We start from the raw sequence: 25,590 nt of genomic DNA, 5'->3' as shown, positions 1-25,590 counted from the left end.
AAATGAGGATTTCTTTTCTTGTAGGTCTTATGCCTTCATCTGTTTTTTTCAATAAAATATTTTTTTATTTCATTTTTATTTTATTTTTGCATGAGCGATGAGTGTGGGGTGACTTATACATTTGTCTTTATGCGTTTACTAGCCCAGTACTCTTTAATTTATCAACTACACTATATATATATATATATATATCTTTAAAGATTGTTTGTTTTAGTTTTTTTTCTTGCATATGAGCCCAATTCTGGGATTTGGATATGCACACATATTTTGTATTTTTTTCTAATAAGCGTTCTCTAAAAGATCCTAAAATGCACACATTGCTAACTAATAACTGATTATAAAAGCATTTTTTTTCATTGTCTTTTCATTGTCTTTCCCTACACAATGTCATCTTTTGGGTTTTGCTTTCAGAACATAAATATTGAATTTGGTTTTAGTGTCCAGCATTGATTGAATCTGCATAAATTAGTTATTCCCATATCTGACTCCTTGTAGAAGCAGATGTTGAAAATGTTTAAGGGTCACAGTTGCACCTCCACCTCAAGCAAGGCCAGGTCCCTTGATAACAGCTCCCTGGTTCATGAGCTTTGCTCCAGCGTTAGATTGTAGTTTTGTTCCCCCCCTTCCCTCCACCTCCATCCAGCCCAGCCACCTCCCCTCACTCCACCACCTTTCCCGTGGGAGTTTGCAAAGCCAGGATAACCTTGAGACCTCCACTGGGTCTGTGCCAGGAACATTAAAGAGCCCTAACCCCCTCCAAGCATGCCCACCCAGTGCATTCTACCCCATTTCTAACATTTCTATGCTTTTTGTCTTGTTTTTACCTTTTCTTGGACAATAAAATAAAAATAAAAAAATCTTTTTTTGTAACCTGACTGTGAAACATCTCTCTCTTTCTCCCTCACGCACACACTCTCACACAAAATGCTGCCTCTCTCTCTCTCTCTTTCTCTCTCTATCAAGTCTCGGACAAAAAAGGGGGTAAAAAAGCACCATTCACATGATCTCCTGTGCAGTGCACTATTATCTGTAGATTGTCGAGCTGCCAATTTCAATTTCGCCGCCCTATTATCAGGCCTTGAAATAAACGCCTCATTTGAAAAGTAGAAATCAAACTGTCTCTACAGGAGGGATGACTGACGTTGATTGCAAACTAACTATTTGGTGCCAGGCTGCACTTTGTGTGGCTTTTGTCTCTCTCTGCTTTTTTTCCCCCAGCTTCACGGCTGTCATATTCTTTAGTACTGGAGAAGGTCAAGTGCCACTGTCTGAAAGATCTGAGGAACTGGAATCGACTCAGCGTCTCCTTCTCCGCCCCGCTCTTGTCACCGCAGGTTTACATATTTTCTTTTCTTATACAGTTTTCCATTTCTTTTTAAGGTTCTAAAGCATTTTTATTAAATGTACTTCAAAGTTAGCTGAAGACCGAGTCATTTTTGAAATGAGAATATAAGGCGATTGTTTGTATCATTCAGAAATTTCTGAAAAAAGGTTAATCTCAGTTAAAAAACGGAAAAGGTCTCCCTGAAAATACATATAATTGAAACCAATATATATATATATATATATATATATATATAATGAATATTTGTAGTGTTGAATTGTGAATAAATTGTTCTTGTGAGTCAGTTTTAATTTGTTCATAAAATGGTCTGAATTATTCATTCGAATCAGTCTGAATCAAAACAGTATTCAACTCCAAAAGAAAAATCCATAAGTCATGGAAATAAATTGGTCAAAAAAAATCTGTAAATTGCTAAAACAAATTTTCTGAAACAGGTGCTGCAAATGATTCAACTTTGATCCATGTTGATACACTGCCATGGACACAAAGTCTTTCAAAACATCTCACTGCTCTCTCTCACTCTATCCAGTAGCCACTCACAATTTCCCATGACATCATATGCCGCCTTTGAGTTCCTGGCCTGTTGCTCATTGTAGCCCAGGCTATTCATTGCGTCTCACACAGAAACACTCACACACACATGACCTCATCGCTGGCACATTCTCCCCAGGTTTCACCTTGCACCTCCCAATCACATTCCCCTTTCCCTCTGGCCGTATGAACACTGAATCTGTCCTCTTAGTCTCACTCCACCCATTCAGGGTCCATTGTCTCCCACTGGACAAAGTGGCTAGCTTAGCCCTGCTGAAGCATCAACTTTCACCCTCAGAACTTACAGTCCCATTGCTGGTGCTAGACTGATGCCTGGGAGCTTATAATTGGTTTCAATTGTAGTTTCACCCATAAGAGGGTTTAAGCCTGAAACGATCTGACTTGCAAGAATACAGATTATCAGAAGTACTGAGAAATACTGTGCTGTATTCATTCTGACTGAAATGTACAATTCAGGTTGACAAACAACTAAGGCATGTTTGCTAATACACAAGACATTAGATGTTCTTCCATCACTGGCCTGTTTTTTAGTTTACATTGCATAATATACTGTAAGTCACGAATGGAATTCATCCCTCAAGGTGAGATACCTGTCACTCTAAACCTTTTTGTTGTACTTTTTGTTAGAACAAGCACACTACCGGTGTTCCATGCATCACATTCCCAGTCTCTCCCTTCTTCTTTGTATTAATATAATCATTTGTTGTACTAATTTTGCCGCAAGCACCCTGGTGTAAAATTTTTGCTTTTCCGGTTAATGTTTTTTTCTGTCAAAGTATGTATCACATTTAATGTGGCATTTACGGTTACACTTTATTTTGAGGTCCCCTTTTTACAGCGTAATTATACAAATAAGTACTGGGTAATATTAATTAACAACATACTTACTATATAATTAAGGTTTGGGCTTGTAATTATGCATAATTTACTGTTATTACTAGAGTAAGTACTTGTAGGATGTGTAACAGGATGTGTGTGTGTTTGTGTTTGTGTGTGTTTGTGTGCGTGTGTGTGTGTGTGCGTGCGTGCGTGCGTGCGTGCGTGTGTGTGTGTGTGTTTGTTTTTGTGATTTATGAGGACAGAAATTTGTATAATGACATGGGTATTACACTGGTATTACAACGTTTTAACTTTATTTATGAGGACATTTCCTGAGTCCTCGTATTTCAAATGGCTTTAAAAAACATACTAAACAGTGTTTTATTAAAAATTAAAAAATGCATAAGGTTTTCTGTGATGGGTATGGTTTAGGGGTAGGTTTAGTGTAGGGTGATAGAATATACAGTTTGTACAGTATAAAAACCATTACGCTAATGGACTGTGTGTGTGTGTGTGTGTGTGTGTGTGTGTGTGTGTGTGTGTGTGTGTGTGTGTGTGTGTGTGTGTGTGTGTGTGTGTGTGTGTGTGTGTGTGTGTGTGTGTGTGTGTGTGTGTGCGTGCGTGCGTGCGTGCGTGCGTGCGTGCGTATGCGTGTGCGTGTGCGTGTGTGTGTGTATTCTGACATACTACTCATTTGACATACTACTTTTTGCATTCTATATATTAGGGAATCTATAGGCATATTCACATATTGTCTTCCATGATTAGTACAGTACGTTGCTCTCAAAAGCAACTTCGCAGGCAGATTGAAACAAATTTACCTTGCATATCTTGCTCAAAACAGCCTTTGTAGACTGCATGTGATGAAGTACATTCACATACAGAGCACAGAGCTCTTAGCTGTCTGTCATTTGGCATTAGAGCAAATGGAAATATATTAAAATGCAGCTATAGGCTTGTAAGGTCAGCATGAGGTCAAAGGTTCAGTATGCTGCTAGTAGTAACCTCTGCTTTCTCATCCCACTGAAAAGATCAGTCTGGATAACAACATCTGTCAAAACTGGGTTCTTCTGTAGATTAGGAGGTGTTCCCTATCTCAAAGACCATCACAAATCCCCCTTCCAGTCATAGAATGCACCCCCGTTCCCTACAGGTTGCTCTCGGCCAGATTCCCCTCTTCCTTAGATTTGGTGAATTATTTATATTTGGGAAACAAGATGCAACACTCCACATGATATTGAGCCTCCTGAGTCTATTTCATGCTTTGCAGGAAGCAAGGAGCCAACTGGACATTTAATCACTCAGTCGCTTATTAAAAAGAGGACAGCGTAAGAGCTTTGCATAAATTATAGAGTGAAGTAAATGCACAACTGGGGTTGATTTTTTTTCCCACAGATTGGCTAATTATACCCTTTAAGAAAATGGGTAATCCTGGTCCCGATCCAGTCTGACTGTCTCTGGCTAGATTGCGAAGGATATCTTCATCCTTCCTTTCCTGCATCCATTGGTCTCTTTTTCTATCCTTCCTTCATTTCACCCCTCTGCAAACCCCGTTTTTTTTTTCTCTCCTCCTAAGTAACTTTAATTGTCCTGGGAAAGTCATGGTTGGCCCCAGGGCACAAAGCTCTGCATGCTTTCTAATGAATGTTCCAGCGAGGGGATTATGAGCAGCCATTGGCAGCCATGATGTAAGAAGTTGTGACAGAAAGGGCATGATTTTTCTCTCTGATATGAGTGAAATGAGGTAGAGCGCAATATGAAACCATCAATGGTTCTAACTTTTATGTTTGGTCGATACTTTCATTCAGATTTATAGATTATCTCCCTAAAGGTTTGTTTTTTGGGAATCAAATCCATAACCTTTGCATTGCTAGCACTTGATAGCAATATCTAATAGCAAGGACAAATAAAATTACAGTTTTTTTCGATTGCTAAACGACAGTGAGCACAACTGGAGCAACATGTGCAAAACTCTAACTACAGTCTGCACTACCAACAGTCACCTGAGCTAAACAGTTCACATCACCTGCAAAACTCATTCCAAGCAACACAACTCTTAACACATGCTCAAAACAGGCTCAGTGCAGCCAAACACTATACACAACCCTCACTGAGATTACACACACTGTCACTCAGAACACACTGAGAGGAAAAACACTAGTATCAAACACCAATACAGAAAATACTAACTTTTCATCTTTACAGTTTGAACAATTTCAGTGACTTCATACAAAGTAATATTTTCTTCAAAGAAAAGAGTGACATTCTTTCACAGAACATTTTAGAACATAACAATTCTTTAAGGTAAATGAAAATTAGCAGTTTGCTCCAATAGTCTGTAGGTAATTTACGGAATTACAGTAATGAGAAAAAAAAGGTAGAAACTAAAAGTACACACTGTAATTCAAACAAATAATTGAGGGGCTAATCCTGCCTCTCTCTAGCATCAGGCCACAGGTTTTCATCAACATCACATCTAATGTTCTCTCTTGCCCTGCACCTGGGGAAGAACCTTCTGGAGTGCCTTATCCATCCCTGGCAGTCCTCTGGACTCGTGTCCTCACATCCGGCACGCATCCGCCCTCTCCCTGCCACCCTTCTCCCTCCACGAACCCGTCTTCCTTGTTCCATTTCCAAAATTAGTCTTTCTGAGCTCTACCTATATATAAATATATATATATATATATATATATATATGTGTGTGTGTGTGTGTGTGTGTGTGTGTGTGTGTGTGTGTGTGTGTGTGTGTGTGTGTGTGTGTGTGTGTGTGTGTGTGTGTTCACTAACAAGTCTAAAACAAGACTGCTTAGCCTTTCTGCTGAAATTGCACTCAGCAGTGTTTGAAAGGCACAAGGCTGAAATCTATTCCGTTTTGAATGTGTGGTTCACAGTTTTGACAGCAGTGTGTTAGCATTTGAACAAAGTGCTGTAAATCCACAGTGTTGTGCAGGTTGTGGTTAAAGTCATGGGATAAGTGTGTAGAGTTTTGAAAACTGTGTTCAAGCAATGCAAAACGAACTAGAGTTTGGTCCACATGAACTGCTGCTGTGCAGACTGTAGTTAGAGTTTTGCACATGTGACTCCAGTTGTGCCCACTGTCGTTTAGCAATCGAAAAAAACTGTCAAGTCAAGTCAAGTTTATTTGTATAGCGCTTTTCACAATACAGATTGTATCAAAGCAGCTTCACAGTATTAAATTAAAATAATACAACAAAGTTTGTTTCAAGAGGAATTTATTGATTGATAAAATTAAATTAAATATCCCCAAAATATCCCCAACTGAGCAAGCCAAAGGCAACAGTGGCAAGGAACCGAAAAACTTCATCAAGTAACCTAATGGTGTCCTAAAACTCCATCAGGTGACCTAATGGAGAAAAAAAAACCTTGGGAGAACCCAGGCTCAGTCGGGGGCCAGTTCTCCTCTGGCATTTATGAGCTAGAGGCCGGATTGTAGTTTGAACTGTAGGATTATATGAATGCCTGGCTGAAGAGATGCGACTTTAATCTAGTTTTAAACTGGGAGAGCGAGTCTGAGCAACGAACAGTATCAGGAAGACTATTCCAGAGTTTTAGAGCCAAATGTGAAAATGCTCTCCCTCCTTTGGTGGTTCTGGATATCCTAGGTATGACCAAAAGCCTTGAATTTAGTGATCTTAAAGAGCGCGATGGATTATAGGGCGATAGAAGATCCGTTAAATAGACTGGAGCTAAGCCGTTTAGGGCTTTATAAGTCAGTAGCAATACCTTGTAATTAATACGGAACTTTATAGGTAACCAATGCAGTGATGATAAAATCGGTGTTATATGATCATATTTTCTTGATCTCGTAAGAACTCTAGCGGCGGCATTTTGGACTAACTGTAGCTTTTTTATTGAGGATGCAGGACAACCAGCTAATAAAGCATTACAGTAATCCAGTCTCGAGGTCATGAATGCATGAACTAACTTTTCTGCATCAGAAACTGATAGCATATTACGTAGCTTAGCAATGTTTCTAAGGTGGAAAAAGGCTGTTTTTGTAACATATGAAATATGATTTTCAAAAGACAGGTTGCAATCGAGTATAACACCCAGGTCTTTTACTGTAGAGGATAAAGTAACAGGACATCCTATGATGTTAAAAGCGACGATTTATTTTTCAAGTAAATTCAAGTAAAACCAAAAGCGACGATTTATTTTTCAAGTAAATTTTAAATAAACTTTCTATCAAACAACCCTAAAAATAAGTATAACAGTTTCCAAGAAAAAAAAACAAAAAAAACATTAAGCAGTTTTCAACATTGATAATAATAAGAAAAGTTTCTTCAACATTAAATGAGCATATTAGAATGATTTCTGAGGATCATGTGACACTGAAGACTGAAGTAATGCTGCTAAAATGTAATCTTTGCCATCACAGGAATAACTTACTCATTTAAATAGTGGTGGTGGCGCAATGGATAAGACACATGCCTTTGGTGTGAGAGACCCGGGTTCGAATCCACTGTGAGACACCAATGTGTCCCTGAGCAAGACACTTAACCCCTAGTTGCTCCAGAGGCGTGCGACCTCTGACATATATACCAATTGTAAGTCGCTTTGTATAAAAGCGTCAGCTAAATGAATAAATGTAAATGTAAATGTAAATATATTTCATTAGAAAACTGTTCTTTTAAATTGCAATATTTCTCAACATTACTGTTTTTATTTTTTTATCTGCATTGATAAAAAAACCCAGTAATATTGTGAAATATTGGTGATCATGTGGTGATCATAAGAGACTTATTTTACAAACAGTCTTTACAAAACGTCTTTCATAAACTCTTTAAACTCTGTCACACTGTAACTTTCGCATTTGGATAATTGAGGAGGCATGTTTGGCAACTGATCCCGATCAGATGTGATTTGCTTAAAAATCTTTTACAGTGTTTCTCAACATAATCACGTGTCAGCTAAACACAACATTTACAGTATGTGTGTCAGCGATCTGTGTTCTCTGTCTATGTATTTGCAGTGTTTGTGTGCATGTGTGTGAGTGTTCAGTGCCTTCGAGGGTTACTGGAGGGATCAGATGAGGCCTGAGCTCATGTCTGGAAGAAAGTGGAGACTGGAAAGAAAAGAAAAGTAAGACAGTGAGAGAGCAGAAGAAATGGTGAGCACAAGGAGAAAAGTGTTCTTCAGCAGCGAGTCGGATCAGAGCAGAGATCAGCCATGAGCAAAAGCTCCATTCCATCGTGCTCTCTGAATCCTGTTCTGTGCTGGGCTCCAGACAGCCTGCAGGGCCCCCCACGCAGACAAGCAGGAGTGTGTGTGTGTGTGTGTGTGTGTGTGTGTGTGTGTGTGTGTGTGTGTGTGTGTGTGTGTGTGTGTGTGTGTGTGTGTGTGTGTGTGTGTGTGTAAGAGAAGGATGGAGAGGGAAAGGAAATTAGGTGCACAGCCAAGCAGCATGCAACAGTGTGTGTGGGTAGTACTTTAAGCGTGCGTGCGTGTGTGTGTGTGTGTGTGTGTGTGTGTGTGTGTGTGTGTGTGTGTGTGTGTGTGTGTGTGTGTGTGTGTGTGTGTGTGTGTGTGTGTGTGTGTGTGTGTGTGTGTGTGTGTGTGTGTGTGTGTTGTGTGCGTGTGCGTGTGCGTGTGCGTGTGTGTGCGTGCGTGCGTGTGTGTGTGATGTGGTTAAATTGTACTCAAGTTGCCAATGTAAGTGACTAACATCTGTGATGTGCATATACAGGCATCTTTCTTTCTTTTTTTCTTTGCTTGTAGTTCGTTCATTCGTTCCTTTAATTATTTGTTCCTTCCTTTCTTAATTACTTCTGTTTATTTTTTTCTTTCTTTCCTTCTTTCTTTCCTTCTTTGTTCATATGTTCTTTTGTTTGTTCATTCATTCGTTCACTTTGTCAGTTGGTTTCCTTTATTTATTTGCTTGTTCAGTCCATCCTTCTTTTCTGTATTTCCTCTTTCTGTGTGTTTCTTTCATTCTGTCTTTCTGACATTCATTCATTCGATCATGTGTTCATTAGTTAATTCATTTTTTCTTTGATTCCTTTAATTCTTTTTCTTTCTTTTACGTCTGTTTCTTTGTTTGTTTATTCTTTCTTTCTTTCTTTCTTTCTTTCTTTCTTTCTTTCTTTCTTTCTTTCTTCATCCTCTGTCTACCTGTCCAAAGCTTGTTTCTTTACTTTTCCTTCCCTCCTTCCTTCCTTTATGACATTCATTCATTCATTCATTCATTCATTCATTCATTCATTCATTCATCCATTCATTCAGTGTTCATTGGTTTATTGCCCTTTTTCTTTGATTCCTTTAATTGTTCATTTGCTCTGTTTCATTCTGTTCATACTTTCCTTCTGTCTGTATTCTTCATTCCTTCTCTTTTTTTCTTTTCTTTACATGTTTCTTTGTTTGTTAGTTAATTTCTTCATCAATTCGTTCCTGTCTTCTTTCTTTCTTTCTTTCTTTCTTTCTTTCTTTCTTTCTTTCTTTCTTTCTTTCTTCTTCTGTCTGCCTGTCCAATGCTTTTCCTTCCTTCCTTCCTTCCTTCCTTCCTTCCTTCCTTCCTTCCTTCCTTCCTTCCTTCCTTCCTTCCTTCCTTCCTTCATTTCTATATGACATTCATTCATTCATTCGGTCATGTTCGTTTACTTTTTCCTTGATCCCTTTAATTGTTTATTTTTTTTATTTTTTTTTATTTCTTTACGTCTGTTTCTTTGTTTATTATTTGTCCATTCATTTGTTCCTTGCTTTCCTCCTGTTCTTTCTTTTTCTCTTTATTTCTTGCTTTGTTTCTTTGTTTGTTTGTTTCTATTCTTCTTTCTTTCTTTCTTTCTTTCTTTCTTTCTTTCTTTCTTTCTTTCTTTCTTTCTTTCTTTTTTTCTTTCTTTCTTTCTTTCATCTTCTGTCAGCCTGTCCATAGTTTCCTTTCTTTCCGTCTGATTAATTGTCCTTCCTTCCTTCCTTGCTTACTTCATTCTTTCTTTCTCATCGTTCTTTCTATCCCTCATTTCTTTCTCATTTTGTTGCTGGGTTTGACAGTGAAAGGAGAACGAGGAGAGTATCGATCCTCCCTAGCAGCGGAGGCAACCGTAGCCCCTGGAGGAGACTGAAGGGCAGAGAGAGCTTGACCCAGAGTCTCCTCAGCTCTCCATGTATTCACCTGCACTCAGCTGCAGCCCTCGGCACTATCAAGACAACCTGTCACTTCCCCACACTCATCTTCCTCCAGACTCATTACAGTGTAGTTGAATAGAGAGCACAATTATTCAATTCTTAATTCTACCATTTAAGGCTAGGGACATTGTGAACCAGTTAAATATTTATATTGTAAAATTAAATTCAATTAAATGATCATTTTGGAGAATTTAGAGGTCTCTGGGATCTCTGCTCTATTCAATATAGCATTCTGGTTCTTCTGCAGTGGCACATCGGTACCCCCCCAAACCAACCCCCAACCCTCCTCACTTATACTGTTTGATCTCTCAAATATGTCAGAAATGTTTCCATACTCCCCTATGATGGCAGCAGCACCAGGGTGAACCTAATCCTATAAGATATGGAATTGAATTGAAAAGCCCAAGGAGGTGAAAAGCTGCTTTCTGTAAAGAGGGAAAGGACAGGCTGATTGGAGGGGAGCTTGTACTGTGGAGAGCAGGGGATGCCAGATTGTGGAGAAGAGACTCGCAACAGAGATTCTGTTATATAAAGTGTACTGATGATTGAAAAGGTTTGGGTGTGGGACTTATGTCACGGCTGTCAAGTCCATGTAATGTTGACAGGCCGGGGCCTTTTTACCTCTTTCCCCCCTCCTCCAACCCATGCTTGACAGCGCAGCGTGCAGAGTGTGGGAAAGGGCGGCCCAGGCACGCGCCAGATAAGATCACACAACAAACTGCCGGGGCCTCTCCAGGGAGTGCCGCGCATGCTTTCAGAGGCAAACAGGCTCCCGCTGGCACGTAGAGAGGGCCCCCCCACCAGCGCCTGGACACACACACGCACATACACTGGCTCGCTGTTGTAGGGGCCCTTGAGAAGAGGGACGAGTATGTCATCTCTCATTTCCCGTCCACTCACCCTCCATTTCCCCCCTTCTCAGTGTGAGTCATTTTGGTTAGCAAGTCCAAGCATTTTTCATTCACTGTTTATCTTTGAATGGTTCTTTTGACTGTTACTGTGTTGTTTTGTTTGTTGCCATCCGTGGCCCTCTCATCCGACTTCCTGTCCTGATCTATTCAAATTGGTTTCCTTTTCTTCTTGCGCTCTTCGTCTGTTTGTTTTTTTCCCAAAGACTTCAAGAATGGTTTCACAAAAAAAAAAAAAAAAAGCCTCATGCCTGTGGTAAGTAAAGACATTTTTATTGCTTACCTGCTATATACTTGGCAGCTGTATACTCTTCACGGAGATTGTTCATTTTTCCATAGGCGCAGTGATTTTTTAACAATAACTTGACCTTTAAAAACCATCTGGAGCTCCAGTTTGTTAATTGATAGTATATGCTTATGTTGAATCTATCAATATTTATTTACGCTTCAATATTTACACAACTTATCGTTGTGAAGAACTACAATACCCATGATCCAGCAGAGAAATATCCATCCAATCAGAGAAATGCGGCAGACACATTTCCCATGAAACTGTGATTGCCATTTTCAAGTATTTATACATTTCTACGCTGTAAAATATTATTTGATCAATAAGTTCTGGCAACATATATTTTTATATTGCTTTAACTCTTAAAAATAAGGTAAGCAATTTTAAACTTTTTTTATAAGTTATACAAAATTCAACTCATTTTTTTAAAGTTTAATGTAATTTAAGTTGAAATGACTTAAACATCCAAGTTGATTGTACTTAAAAATTTAAGGCAGCAACAGTTTTTTTTTTGTTTTTTGTTTTTTACAGTGCTGCTTATTTTGCAATAAACTATTGTTTCTATATTTATAACAAGCAACTTTCAATCAATAGTTTAATATTTTCCATTGTTCTTAATTAAATTACGTAATTTACAATGCTTATATATAGGACTGTGGTACTTTCACTCATTAAATATGCCAAATTCCTTGGTTTTGTTTTGTCTGTCTAATTTAAAAATACGTTTTACTTCAAACTTGTTATTCACCTCAAGGATGGTTGGTTTGGTTCTTGTGATTCTTAGAATACTTATGAAAAAAAAAAAAAAAAAAAAAAAAAAAATATATATATATACATTCAATACTGAAAAATATTGTAATTGAAACGAATATTTATGTGTGCTATGTACAGTATTTTATGCGTTAGCTTAGCAACATGCTAATGTCCAACTATATTGAAATGTGGAGTGGAGTCTTCTGTGCAAAATGTGAAGTTGCTGCCAATGTAGAGTTTTTTAAATTTGGAAAGTTATGAGGTTCTATGATGGTTAAGATACCTTTGTAGAAAATCAGCAGTGAAGCAGCTCACTAGGTTTTGGAAGATTCAAGGATTCACTGTTATAGTATGATGTGTAAACTTGACGGGGGAAGAAATCAATCCATCTGCCCGTCGTATTCTTCCATCTCTTCTCATCCACAGTCTCACAACTCATATATTTTCACCCTTTCTATCAAGCTATGTGTTGTGTTACGCTGCCTCACCATCCTCCTCAACACACGAACAACACAGTTACTATTACATTTTACTAAGACATTTTGTCTTATTTATGTAATTCATATTTATGCAGATTGTAAATGCTACTGAGTATGTTTTTAGGCATCCGTTTGAGAAGCAGCCATAAAATGTGCGTGTTGGTGAACGTTTCCCTGGTGTCTCTTTGTGAATGTCTAAATACTCCTCCAAAACAGAATTAGGAGGCAGAGGTCAAGAGAGATACTCTTATCCCAGAGCTACGCACTATCTTTCTCTCTCTCTTTTTCACACAGACAAGGAGCTCACTCGTACAAAGGGAGTTTGAGAAGCTATTCTCCCAGGTACTTTCTCCTTATGGCAAACACTGCACACCCACACACACGCCTACTTGCGAAGATACACACAGGCCAAAATAAAGACCAACACACAGACTGACAGGCACATATACAAGGAGTAACGTATTATCGAATGTGAAAGCTTATTCAGGGCACAAACAATTTGAGCATTCACACGCTTGATTATTGCCGGCATGTCAGAATAGATTTCCTTCCCTTTAACTAAATATTTACATAGGTTTGGACAGGGGTCAGATTGGTGAAAACAAAATAGACAGTTTTTTCCCTTGGAAGACAGCTGCCCACATAGTAGGATCTTTAAGGCATTTGTATGCTTGTATAGATATTAAAGATATAGCTCACTCAAAAAGGACAATTCTGACATTATTTATGCACCCTCATGTTGTTCCAAATTAACAGTTTTTTTGTTTTTCTGTAATGTTGAAAAATGCAATATTGGACCCTATTTACTTACACTGAATGGACAAACATAATTATCTTCTTCTGTGTTCCATAGAACAAGCCTTTTAAGACAAAAACAGCATGTTAGGTACAAATAGTAAAATAATTTAATTAACTAACGAAAAACTACAATAAATTAGACCAAAAACTGCGGACTCCTCACCAACTGTCACAGTGAGGCTTGGTTTGAGAAACGTGGGGTCAGTGGAAGGTCTGCTCTAATGGGTGATCCTGTGCAGGGTAATTGGGGCCCTGCAGATCAAACGGGAACCTTCATTAGCAGAACTCAAGGGGCCACTAATCCAACAAGTTCACACACACCGGGAGAACAGAACGGATGGGGTTGATGAGGGTGTAAGTGTGCAAAGGGGGTGCACTGCCTGGCGCCCGCCTCGGCGAGCAAAACATCTCACCCATAGATCAAAGACCCTCAACATCTCTGAGCCGTCCTGGGAGGAGAAAAAAAAAAGGAGAAGAAAAGCAGAGAGAACTAGGACTTCTTGTGACTGGCACAAGGTAATCCACCTCGTGCTTATAGATGAGCCGGGGACTTATGGCTAGAAAATTCATTCTCATTTTACTGTAATAGTACTGTAATGCTGAAGGTTTGTTTCCTTACTCATGCTCTTTGATCCTAAAGGAAGCAGAAACCAAAGTCGCAATGAAGAGGAGTGGAGTGATGACAGGAGGTCTGACTCCAAAATCGGCTCCTAATTATCCCAGAGTTACTGTGTCAGAGGTAAGAGAGGGCTACAGCCCCTTCCTCTGTTTCCTGCCTTTGTTGCTGTTTTGGGGCACACGGAATTAGCACCAAGCTGATTTCCAGCCCTCTTTTACGTTTTTCTCCCAGGGCCGGGCTTGCCCGGTCATCTGGAGATGTTTTCATCTTGACCCTGACCAAGGGGGGTTCAGGAGCCTCGCTTAATTGCCAATTTGTGATTCAGTTGAGTCCCATTGCAGATGGGCACTCAAGTAAGAAATGATTTGGCCCCCTTTCATCAGCTGCCCCACCCTGCCACCCTCCCCATTTTTTTCCTCCCTTCCTGCTCGGGTGTCTCTTTCCAGTTTCTCTTTTTCCTCCTCTTGTCGTCTCCTAACCCGTGTTTTAAATCAAAGCTAATGGGTGGTCTGTCGTCTGCGAAGGCAGTTTTGGTTTCCCAAGCCCTGTGCTTTTCCGTGCTGAGATTCTAATTGCCAAGAGGGTGACCTCCTCGTTCCTTTAAAATCACACCATGCAGAACGTTTATTTAGGAGGCACAGGGGAGAGGAAGAGGCAGGGCCACGTGGCCTTGGCCGCCACATCAAAGCCTGGTCGCAGAGAGGAGGAGGGAAGAGGCGATGTACAATGATTGCTTGGGAGAAACCGAAAAAGCACAACAGTGGCATGAGAAGATCAGCAATCCCGCTCCACCGCACACAAACGCCAAAAGCACATCATTTGTTTAGATTTATTGAAAATTCTGTCAGAAATGAGCAAGTGTTCTTAATGATAGTGCCAGACAGCCACCTGTTTCATGGACTTTCACAGTCACAGTGCAGTGAAGACCTTCTTGATGTTTATCCCAGATGAGTCTAACAGATGGAGAGGGGGAAACGGCACAGGATGTTGTACTCACTGATCAATTGTCAAAGTGGGCGTTGCATGACTCATTTTTGTCAGATATGAATATTTTTGTCTGGATAGAAATGAAATGGTACATCTCAATATCTTAAAGCCAGGTCACGTTACAAGTAAACTACCATTCAAAAGTCTGGGGACTGGTTACTGCCGTCTCATCATCCTTCAGACTCATCATCCTTCAGAAATCCTTCTAATATGATGATTTGATGCTCAAAAATATTTCTTATTATTATCAATGTTGAAAACAGTTGTGCTGTTTTAATATTTTTCTGGAAACCATGATACATTATTTATACTGTTTTGAGGATTATTTGATCAATAGAAAGTTCAAAAGGACAGCATTTATTTGAAATATAAATATTTTGTAACATTATGCCCCTTTGATTAGTTTATTGCAATCCTGCTGAATAAAAGTTTTATTTAAAATAAATTTTACTGACCCCAAACTTTTGAGCTGTAGAGTTTATATTTCAGAGATTTTTTATTTATTTATTTATTTACATATAGATAGGATTAGTTCTTTACAAACAAACAAACAAAAAACAGTCAACTTAACTATGGTAACACTTATTTTACAGTGTATTTATGTAGTTACTGTAGTAATAACTATAAATTATGCATAATTACATGCAACTAACCCTAAACCAACCCCAATTCCTAACCCTAACCCTATAGTAAGTGTACCGTTCTGGTAGTAGTTGAAAGCACAAGACGAAGATGAGGGTTAAACACAATCTTTACTGATCAAACTGCAGGCAGGACAGACACAACCATGTTCAACATCAACGAGAACTGGCAAGGGACTGAACATAACAGGGAGTATAAATACACAGCATGAAATGAAGAAACTAGACAGGTGGAGGAAGATGAACTAATCAGGGACTAACAAGAACAGGTGCAGACAAAACAGAACATAATTGTGACAAGTAAGTACATGTTAATTAATATTTCTCAGTACTTTTTTTCAAAATTAAAAAAAAAAATTTGATCATATTCAGTGAAATTGACACTATAATCCGACAGAACAACATAAATAAGATGGTTTTAGAAAAAAACCCGAGCTTCTAACTCCACCTGGAGCGTGTTATTTGTTTTGCAAAAATCCACCGCTCCCGGATCATCGGGTCCAATCAGCGCAGGGGGGTGTGAGATCTGACTGTCAATCACAGGTCGTGCACACGCCACAGATCCCCCCTCACTCGCGCACGTTAATATCACATGCACACGCCACGCCTGAAGTTCGCCTGGAGATTGCATGAAGCGTGATGGCGGAGAGAAAATCTACTAACAAGCTTCCAATTCCTCGGTTATTGCTATCTATGGATAGATTAGCCAGGGCAGCCTACCTCCGAGTCCATGGTGTTGATAGATACTGAAGAGACGGACGCGTTCACAGAAAATCAGGTAGACACGCACAGTGACGCACTGACGAGCACGACCTCGATGGGAGGGTGCTCGCTGGTAGTGGGGAGGGGCATGAGAGTTGTAAACATTCAAAATTTTGGCTAATCGACCCAATCTGCCAGACTTGCCGACTGCAGCTTTAAATGTGTAATTACACTGTAACACTGACACCTTAAAATAAAAAAGTAACCCAGATTATTTCTAAGTGTATTTACATGCAAGTACAATTTAAATTTGACTAAATCAATAATTGGCCTTTTCTGATGCTCTAGTTTGATTGAAATTGTACCAGTATGGTTTTTGCGAAGTTGGACTAAGAGATCTACATAATGTCATTATATCTCATCTTCTTTCAGCCTATTTACACGTTAATAGCATTCCAATTGGTCTTGTCATTGTGCCATCGCTCCGAAAGTCAGAGACAACGTGTGACATGTATTGAATAATATCAATTCGTTTTCTGTTGTGAACTTGAACAGACAGATAAAGATTGTACGCAAACATCATCCTGTTTGATTATAACTGCGTTAATAACTTAATAACTTTTAGCCACTTACAGTCTTCATTTTTGGGCCATCACATGTTCATTTACACTGTACAAAGGTTGAATACATGACATTTTGTTGAGTGTCATTAGAAAGACATTTACTACATTTAAACACACTTCCTCTCAGTACAAATAAACAACACAGCTATAGTTTCCCTCCTACACACCAGACAGACTCGATCCACTTCAGCAGGTCTAAAAATACGCACAGACACGCCTGCACACACTCGTACACTCACCCTGGACGAGAGAGGGTTAAGAGCACAACGTGGGTTACACACACACCCCTCCCTCTATATCTCCACACCGGTGCGAATGCCAAGGGCGGAACACCACCCCTTCAAACACACACACACATACACACACATAAATACACACACATACACACATGTACCCTTGCCACCCCCCTTCCCTCTCTCTTCTCCTCTCCTCCGCCAGGCTGTGCTTCTGACGCTCAGTACTGGCTCAGGCCCCACCGGCCACAGGCTGTGGAATGTGTGAGAGCCATGTGTCAAATCCCCAGACTGTGGGAAAGTGCTGCTCTCTGCTGAACTCTCCCCCTCTCCTCCCTCCCTCGCTCTCTCTCTCCACCGCTTTCTCCTCTGGCACTCTCCCGGCGACCGCCCTGCCCCACGTCGGCCGCACACAGGAAATGGAGGGGGCTGCCAAAAGCGCGTCGCCTGGAACTATGACTTCCGAAGAACGTTTTCACGCCAATAACCCCCCACCCCCCCACCCCGGCCCTTCCCTCCCCTCCTCTCCTTTTCTCTTCTCTCCCACCCTCCTACTCATTCTTCTTGGTGGGGACATGAACTGGGCCTAAGGAGTAGAGCTGTGTTTCTTTATCGCTTTCTGTTGCAAGTGCATTCATGTATTGTATGCTTTTAAAAAAGGAACATCTTTTTAGCACCAGGATGTATGTATGTATGTATGTATGTATTTAATTATTTATTTATTTATTTATTTATTATCACTTTCAAAAAAAGTCTTCTTCTTTTAACACCAGGTTCGTAGTTTGTTTGATTGATTGATTGATTGATCATTTAAGACATAACTAAAAAGGTTTTATCAAGAGTATCTTGATCTTTCAGATTTATTTATGTATTTGTTTGTTCATTCTTTCATTCATATGCTCACTTTTTTTTATAATCTTCTTTGAGCAACAAAGATCTTGGTATATTATTTATTTATGTGTCTGTTTGTTTGTTTGTTTGTTTGTATACTTATTTATTTACTGCAAGAGCATATTTTATATAAAAAATGTGATTTGTTTTATTTGATTTGATTTGTAGTCTTTGAAGGATGCTGAGATTGTGAATTCCTGTCACCTAAACAGACTGATTGACAGATTGAGACTTATAATCTACATTGACAAGAGTGACAAGGCAGGCAGTAAAACACAAACAGAGTTGTTAAACAATTTGTTGACAGTTATTGAAGAAAAAAATAATTACAATAACTTAAAACAATTAATAAAATTAGAATAAAATAATAATAAAAAAAAATTTCTTCTCTAGCCACACATGGGCAGAACAGTGTAATTTGAACCGAGACTGTATATAAATTATAAATACTATTTATAGATAGAAAGGATGATGGAAAATGAAAGGTCTCGTTGTTGAAAGCTGGACAACACGTCATACATGTGAGTGTATGTTATTGTTCTCCAGGTCACTTGTTCACAGAATCGCTGACAAACGCAGCAAATGAACGAGAAGAGTGTTTGCCGTTCCCTTATATAGAAATCTTTCTAAAAATACCACTGTACACCTGCCACAGACCAGCCATACACTATGCCTTATGAACACACACACACACACACACACACAGATTTAAAGCTAATGACATCAACAGCCGCTGTTCATGTGTAGGGTCTTCTAATGATCCTCCCAGTAAGTGTGTGGGAGGGCAGAGGTCAAAAGGGGCCAACTGATCCTGCTCACTCGGTGACAAACAATAACAAATGCAAGTGGCAGCACTCACTCAAAAATGCTGTTAACTACTATCTTGGACAGCTCACTCATGGCATATCAATGTGCTTATGGTTTTCAAAGCCTATAGGCTCAGTTCTGAATGAACAGAGGTGCATGAGTCTTGTCAATTTTGGGGGGCAGCCGTGACAGTGAAGTGTTCTGGAAAGCATCCACCTTCCTGTTTGGCAGTGTGGCATTTCAAAGGCTGCTGAATTGGCACAATAAGAATCAGTTCTCTGTGTAATGTTTGAACACAGTCACAGCAGTCCAACGTCAGTCACTGGACCTAGAGTTCTCACTGGTAACTCCAACACCACTCCCAACCGTGGGAAAAACTCGAAGACTATATCTACCTCTGTTTATTTTATGGGCCAGTGCCACCTGCCAGTTTTTTTCACAGGCTTTTCAAAAGTTAGACATTCAATCTGTGCACTTTGTTTATTTGATCCGATTCCGGTAGATTTAAACAGGCAAGCTGAAATATAATGGATGGACACAAACTTAACTGAGTAGGCACAGTTCATAAGCTACTGAATCGAAACTTACGGTCACACTTTAGTTAAGGGTCCAATTCTCACTATTAACTTACTATTAACTACGACTTTTGCCTCAATAAACTCCTAATTACTGCTTATTAATAGTTAGTAAGATAGTAAAGTTAGGTATTGGGTATGATTATGTAGAATAAGGTCATTCAGAATAAGGCATTAAAATGGGCTTTATAATTACTAATAAACAGCCAATATCATAGTAATATGCATGTTAATAAGCAACTAGTTAATAGTGAGAATTGGACCCTATAAACTAAAGAGTGAACCAAACTTACAATATGAAAAGTGACATTCATAACAAATGTCTGATAAAGTTATAAAAAAAAATGTTTTTAAAGGCTTCCTGAATGGTGTTAAACACAAAACAGTTTTTTTTTAATAAACAAGGGATTAAATAGGCTGTTAATTTACTAAAAACATGTAATCAAATTAATTATGCAATATGCTAATTAATCAATCAATCGAATTAATCACATACCAAATTAATATTTGCACATTTTTAACATGTTTAATTTGTCATTTTTAGCAGTTGTACATTTAACAGATTATTGGAGTATGTTTTACAAGAAATTGTTGTTGTTTTTTCACTGTTGTTTTTCATATAATGATAAATAATATGATTAGTTATAATATAACTAAATTGACATTTTAAATTGACATTCCCTATTTGTTTTTCTAAACAACGAATCCCAAACCAGCTTACATATACAGCTCATCCACCATCAACTCCACTCGGAACTTCACACTAAGCCTCATATATTATGCTTTTGAAAATTGTGTTAAAGATTAGTTGACCACACTTGGTTGAGCACAAAGTCCAACTGAAGATCAGGAGGTCTGGGTGGTATTTAGAGGGGAATTTGTGATCCAACTGGGAACAGCTGTCCTGACCTCAAGAACATGCCATACAAATGTCCCTAATAGTTTATGCCTTATTGCAGCAATGCGGCTAAATGCAGGCCTGGTGTGCCATGTGGAAACTAAGTATCCAACAAACAAACAACATTCCTTGTGTGATGGCACACAAGATGTTTTGAATATCCTGTAAAGATGCCTATTTGAATTGTTTTGTTTGTTTTTTTATTTTTTTCTATTAAGTTATGGTCACGAGAGATAGCTGTGAGTTGTTATGCCACTCTCCCACCAAGTCACTTGCATGTTCTCAAAAACTTCTGGGGGACATATGGTTACACGTGGTTTAGCACTGTAAGGATGATCAGCTCTTTTTCCTATCCCTCTGTAGCACTGTCTTAGGCATCTTACATTACGGACATTGCAGTTTATTGCTCTGGTCACATCTGCAGTCCTCATGTAGCAGGTCTAGACATGTTCACACAGGTGATCATAGACCCTGCATCTTTCTCCTTTTGTTTTTCAGAGTCAGTAGAAAGGTCTCTTTAGTGTCCTTAGTTATTTTAACTGTGCCTTTAATTGTCTATCGCCTGTAAACTGTTACGGTGATGATACACGGCAACTTTTTGAGCTGGGCAATGTTGCCATCAACGGGCAACCAGATGAGACACAGGGCCCACAACCGATCTAAATTATCCAGATATATATGTATTGCCCATTTTCAATGGGAAAGTGCCCAAGCAACAATTGCTAGGCAAGATTGCCCAGCAACATTGCTCAAAAACTTGCCCTGTGTATCATCACCTTTAGGGCCCTATTTTAACGATCTAAGCGCATGGTCTAAAGCTATAGTGCAAGTGCACTTAGGGCGTGTCCAAATCCACTTTTGGATTTGGACCAATTTCGGTAATTTTGGTACTTTTGGTAATTTCCCATTCTCATTCCCTTTAAAAGCCAGTTGCACTCGCACCATGGCGGATTCGCTATTTACATGGTGGAATTTGCAAGCGGAAAGACTGAACGCTTCTCCAGAGAGGAAACGCATCTGCTCGTGCGCGAGGTTAAAGCGCGCAAGCAGACCATCTATGGGACAAGCCGGATTTCACCATATCTTTATGTACACAGTATTCATCTTTTATATTGTAATCCTTTTATTTTTATATTTGGCTAGTTTGTGTGCTGCTGTAATAAGCAGATCTTTAAATAACAGCGCTCTTTAATTTAAAGCGCTCTTTAAATAAAAAAATAAAAAAATAAAAAAATACTGCGTCTAAAGTCTAAAAGCGTCTAAAACCTGGTCTAAAGTCAACAATTTCAGTTGCCTCAAAATAGCGACGCGCCAACAATGTGCCCGAACACACCTCGTTTTCAGACCAGCAGCCCATGGGCGAACAGATGGGCACAAATGTATTTGCTACTTAAACAACGTGGTGCAGGACGTGAAAATGATAACTGTGTCAGGCTGAAACTAGCAAAAAACACTCGTGTCGCATTGCGCCGGATAGGTATGATAGGGCCTTTAGTGTCTTAAGGACTGTTCTACTGGTGCATGTGCAATTATTGTTTATGGTTGAAAGCATGAAAAACATTGTTTAAACCCTTTCCAATAAAGATATATAAAGCTTATTTGGATTTTACATAATTATCTTTAAAATAAAGTATACAGAAGAAAAAGAAGAAAAAAAGGGAGAAAAAAATATATATATACCGGACAAATATTGCGCTGAAAAACATCAGTAACAGCTTGGCTTTAACTTGTCAATACTGGCAAACAACCATGGTATAAGCGGGATAATCCAAGGCATTTTTGCATTAAACGATTTGAAAATTTGTCGGGTGGTTCTTTGCCTCGATGTCATGCATTAAAATCGTTGTAATTGTGGATCATATTGCTCAATATATCACTGAATATGCTAAAACTTTATTGAACTACTCCTGCTTATACTCTGAAGAGAATAGAGATTCATCTAGTTAATTAAAAAGATTATGCAATGATAAAGAGCTGATCCAGTGGCAGCAAAAGTGCCATTGTTCTAACCAAAAACCTATTATTATGCTTGGTTACCTGTAGCTAACATCCACTCTAAACTGCCATCTGCTGTGCTGAGCCAGTGCCAGTCTCAGAGCTCTCTCAGAGCAAGCGAATGGAGGGACAGTGAAGGGGTAACTTTGGGGCACGCTGAGGCACAGCATGAACCCTCTTCTTGCACCCGGGAAGTTGAATAACCACCATATGCCCCACATTGGCCTGGCATTCTCCCATCAACTCTGGCCTCAGAACATTTTGCCAGCTTTCAGCCACTTTTCCCACACATACCCCAGAAGAAAGGCCATTGGGATTTCCCATAGGTCGCCCGCCTGGTCTGCCACTAGCCACCTCCTCACCCCCAGCCTCCTGGCGTAATCCTCCTTGGCACCCACGACCGGGCTCAATTCAATCCCAATGACTGGCTCACAAAAAAGGCCGGGCTGGGCCGGAGACATGGGACCAGGCGCCTGTGTATTGAACCCTCTGTGGCCCAAAACGCTTACGCCCGCCATACAATAGCTGAAAAAAAGAGAGGAATGAAACGCTTGTCTGTCGCCGTCAGCCTTCAGTTGGTGAGACCTGCTGGGGATACAATGTGAGAGTGAGCGTGTGTATGTGTGTGTGTCAGCATGCTGACAGCTTTTCTGAAGCGGTGTGTCATCCGTGAGGAGACACGCTGGCGGAGCACGAGCTTGCCCCCTCTTTCGCACACATCTTCCCTCAGGATGGTTGTTGTAAAAGTGCCACCTTTAACTGCACAGTAACACCAGTATATAATTGATGAAATGGAATGGAATTTTGAATCTTGTGTTTTGTCTATAATCTAGATATAAGATTGATGACATCATATTATATTTAAATCATACAGTTGTGGTCAGAATTATTGGCACCCCTGGTAAATATGATCAAGGATGTCTGTAAAAATAAATCTGCATTGTTTATCCTTTCAAATTTGATCTTTCATTCAAAAAATCTAACATTTCATTGAAGTAAAAGAATTGAAAGTCGGGGGTTAATAATATTGTGAAATAAATGCTTTTTTTCCAAAAACATTGGCCATAATTATTGAATTATTAATTATTGAATTATTTATTCAATACTTTTCAACCTCCTTTTGTCAAGATAACAGCTCTGAGTCTTCTCCTATAATGCCTGATGAGTTTGAGAACACCTAACAAGAGATCAGAGACCATTTCTTCATACAGAATCTCTCCAGATCCTTCAGATTCCCAGATCCATGAGGGTTCAGGTCAGGGGACTGCATGGGATGGTCATGGCAGAAGCTTCATTTTGTGCTCAGTGACACATTTATGTCTTGATTTTGATATTTGTTTTGGATTGTTGTTCTGCTAGATTTCTAGCAGAAATGGTCAGGTTTTGATTTTTTATCTTTAGGCATTTGCTATAATCCATGATGACATGTATCTGAACAAGATGTCCAGGACCTCCAGCAAAAAAAAAAAAAAAAAAAATAGGCCCTCATCATTAAAGATCCAGCAGTATATTTAACCGTGGACATGGGGTACTTTTTATCCCTGTTTGCACCAAATCCATCTTGTGGGATTGCTGCCAAAAAGCTCTTTTTTTAGTTTCATCGGACCATAGAAGCAGGTCGCTTTTGACGTTCCAATCGTGTCTGGAAACTGAATATGCTGGAGTTTGTTTTTGGATGAGTGAGGAGGATTTTTCTTGAAACCCTCCCAAACAACATGTGGTGGTCTAGGGGTTGTTTTGTTTTATTTTTGTTTTTTATTTTTAGGCTTTCTGACCCCAAGACTCAACTAATCTAACATCTTTAGTTGATTGGAACTTTTAATTATTGCCCTGATGGTTAAAATGGGGATTTTTTTTAATGCTTTAGCTATTTTCTTACAGCCATTTTTTCTATTTTGTGAAGCTCAACAATCTTTTGCTGCACATCAACTATATTCTTTGGTTTTACTCATTGTGATGGATGATTAAGGGAATTTGGCCTTTGTGTTTCCTCATATTTATACTTCTGTGGAACAGGAAGTCATGGCTGGACAATTTCCTTCTCCTAGTCACCCTGGTGCGCAAATTTTTTTTTAATATTAATGGGAATATACTACAGAAATATTTTACTCATAAAACATTATAGGGGTGCCAATAATTGTGGCCAATGTGTTTAGGAGAAAAACATATATTTCATAATTCGATTTTTCCCCCACTTTCAATATTTTACTTCAATGAAAGGTTAGATTTTTGCACATCTTTTGAATGAAAGATCAAAAGGATAAACAATAGATTTATTTGTATTGATTGATTGATAAACTTTATTAATCCCCAGGGGGGAATTTACTTGTCACAGCAGCACAAAAATACAATGAATAAATAGAAAACATACAACAACATTCACAACAGCAACAAATCTTGTTCTCCAGTATCAATTTCTCAAAGCATTATGATTATATGCAACCAAGTAAAAAGAAAATAGTCTATCATCTTGTATAACACTGGTTGTAAAATCTAATTGTGGTTGGGAAAAAAGACCTCCTAAAACACTCCTTGTAACAGCGTGGATGAATTAATCTTGAGCTGTAGGTACTCAAAAAAGCTCGAGATATTTCGTTAAGAGGATGACAATCATGATTCATCATACGAGAAAGTTTCCCAATCATTTTATCCTGCACTATTTATTACTAACTTATTCTTCTCCTTTTCCAATAGTCCCCCTCCCCAACATGTGACAGAGTACAAAATCATAGATGAGACTTAAAGAAGGTCTTCAGTAGTACATGACATACCCCAAAGGATCTCAGTCGCCTTAACAAATGAATACGACTTTGACCCTTAAACTTGCATCGTATTGTCAGACCAGTTGAGCTTGTTGTTCAAATATACACCCAGATACTTGTAAGTTGTTACAATCTCAACTTCTGACTCTCTTAAATTTACTGGTACCGCTTGCTGAGGAAGTCTGCTAAAATCAACCACAATTTCCTTTGTCTTACTAGCATTTAGCCTGAGACCGTTTTTCTCACACCAGTCCACAAAACTCTTTATTAGCTCCCTATATTCACTCTCATCGTGGTCCGTTATACAGCCAACTATTGCAGAATCATCCGAAAAGTTCTGGAGATGACAAGATTTAGAATTATACTGAAAATCTGATGTACAAAAATGGTGCTAAAACCGTTCCTTAAGGGACTCCAGTGCTGCACTTCACTACTTGAGACACACAGTCCTGCATCCTCACATATAAGAGAGATAATCAGTTATCCAATTACAGCCATCTTTTCATCATATTTACCAGGGGTGCCAATAATTCTAACCACAACTGTATATAGACATTTAAAGGAACAGTACCGGTATTATAATAAAGCTTTATTTATTTTTATATTATTTTATAAATTATATAATTTTAAGAAATTGACAATTTAACTTTTTTTTTCTTTTGCATAAATACCCCCTTCCTGTCTAACTGACCTGTTTTTTTTGTTTGTTTTTTTTTTTGTTAGACTCTATTGAAAATATGAAAACAAAGGTAATTTATTCCATAATTATCT

The 25,590-nt window shown here is 38.9% G+C and overlaps 2 long non-coding RNA genes across 4 annotated transcripts in view; one reads left to right on the top strand and one right to left on the bottom strand.

The window, feature by feature from the left end:
• LOC309474795 overlaps window positions 1–25,590 on the bottom strand; it is a 51,697-nt gene that overhangs the window by 3,069 nt on the left and 23,038 nt on the right. The gene's annotated exons all lie outside the window — the stretch shown is intronic.
• On the top strand, window positions 735–23,290 carry LOC309474797. Of its 3 annotated transcripts, XR_014197422.1 has the most exons (5): window positions 735–1,334; window positions 12,583–12,630; window positions 13,326–13,602; window positions 13,727–13,825; window positions 22,106–23,290. It is a non-coding gene; the product is annotated as an uncharacterized lncRNA (long non-coding RNA). The 3 variants fall into 3 exon arrangements; XR_014197423.1 differs by lacking the exon at window positions 22,106–23,290 and having other exon boundaries at window positions 13,727–15,142; XR_014197424.1 differs by lacking the exon at window positions 22,106–23,290 and having other exon boundaries at window positions 13,326–15,142.

The sequence above is a fragment of the Leuciscus leuciscus genome (genome assembly GCF_965113295.1).
Source record: "Leuciscus leuciscus genome assembly, chromosome: 14".
NCBI classification, from domain to species: domain Eukaryota; kingdom Metazoa; phylum Chordata; class Actinopteri; order Cypriniformes; family Leuciscidae; genus Leuciscus; species Leuciscus leuciscus.
This window is presented reverse-complemented; position numbering and strand designations above follow the sequence as displayed.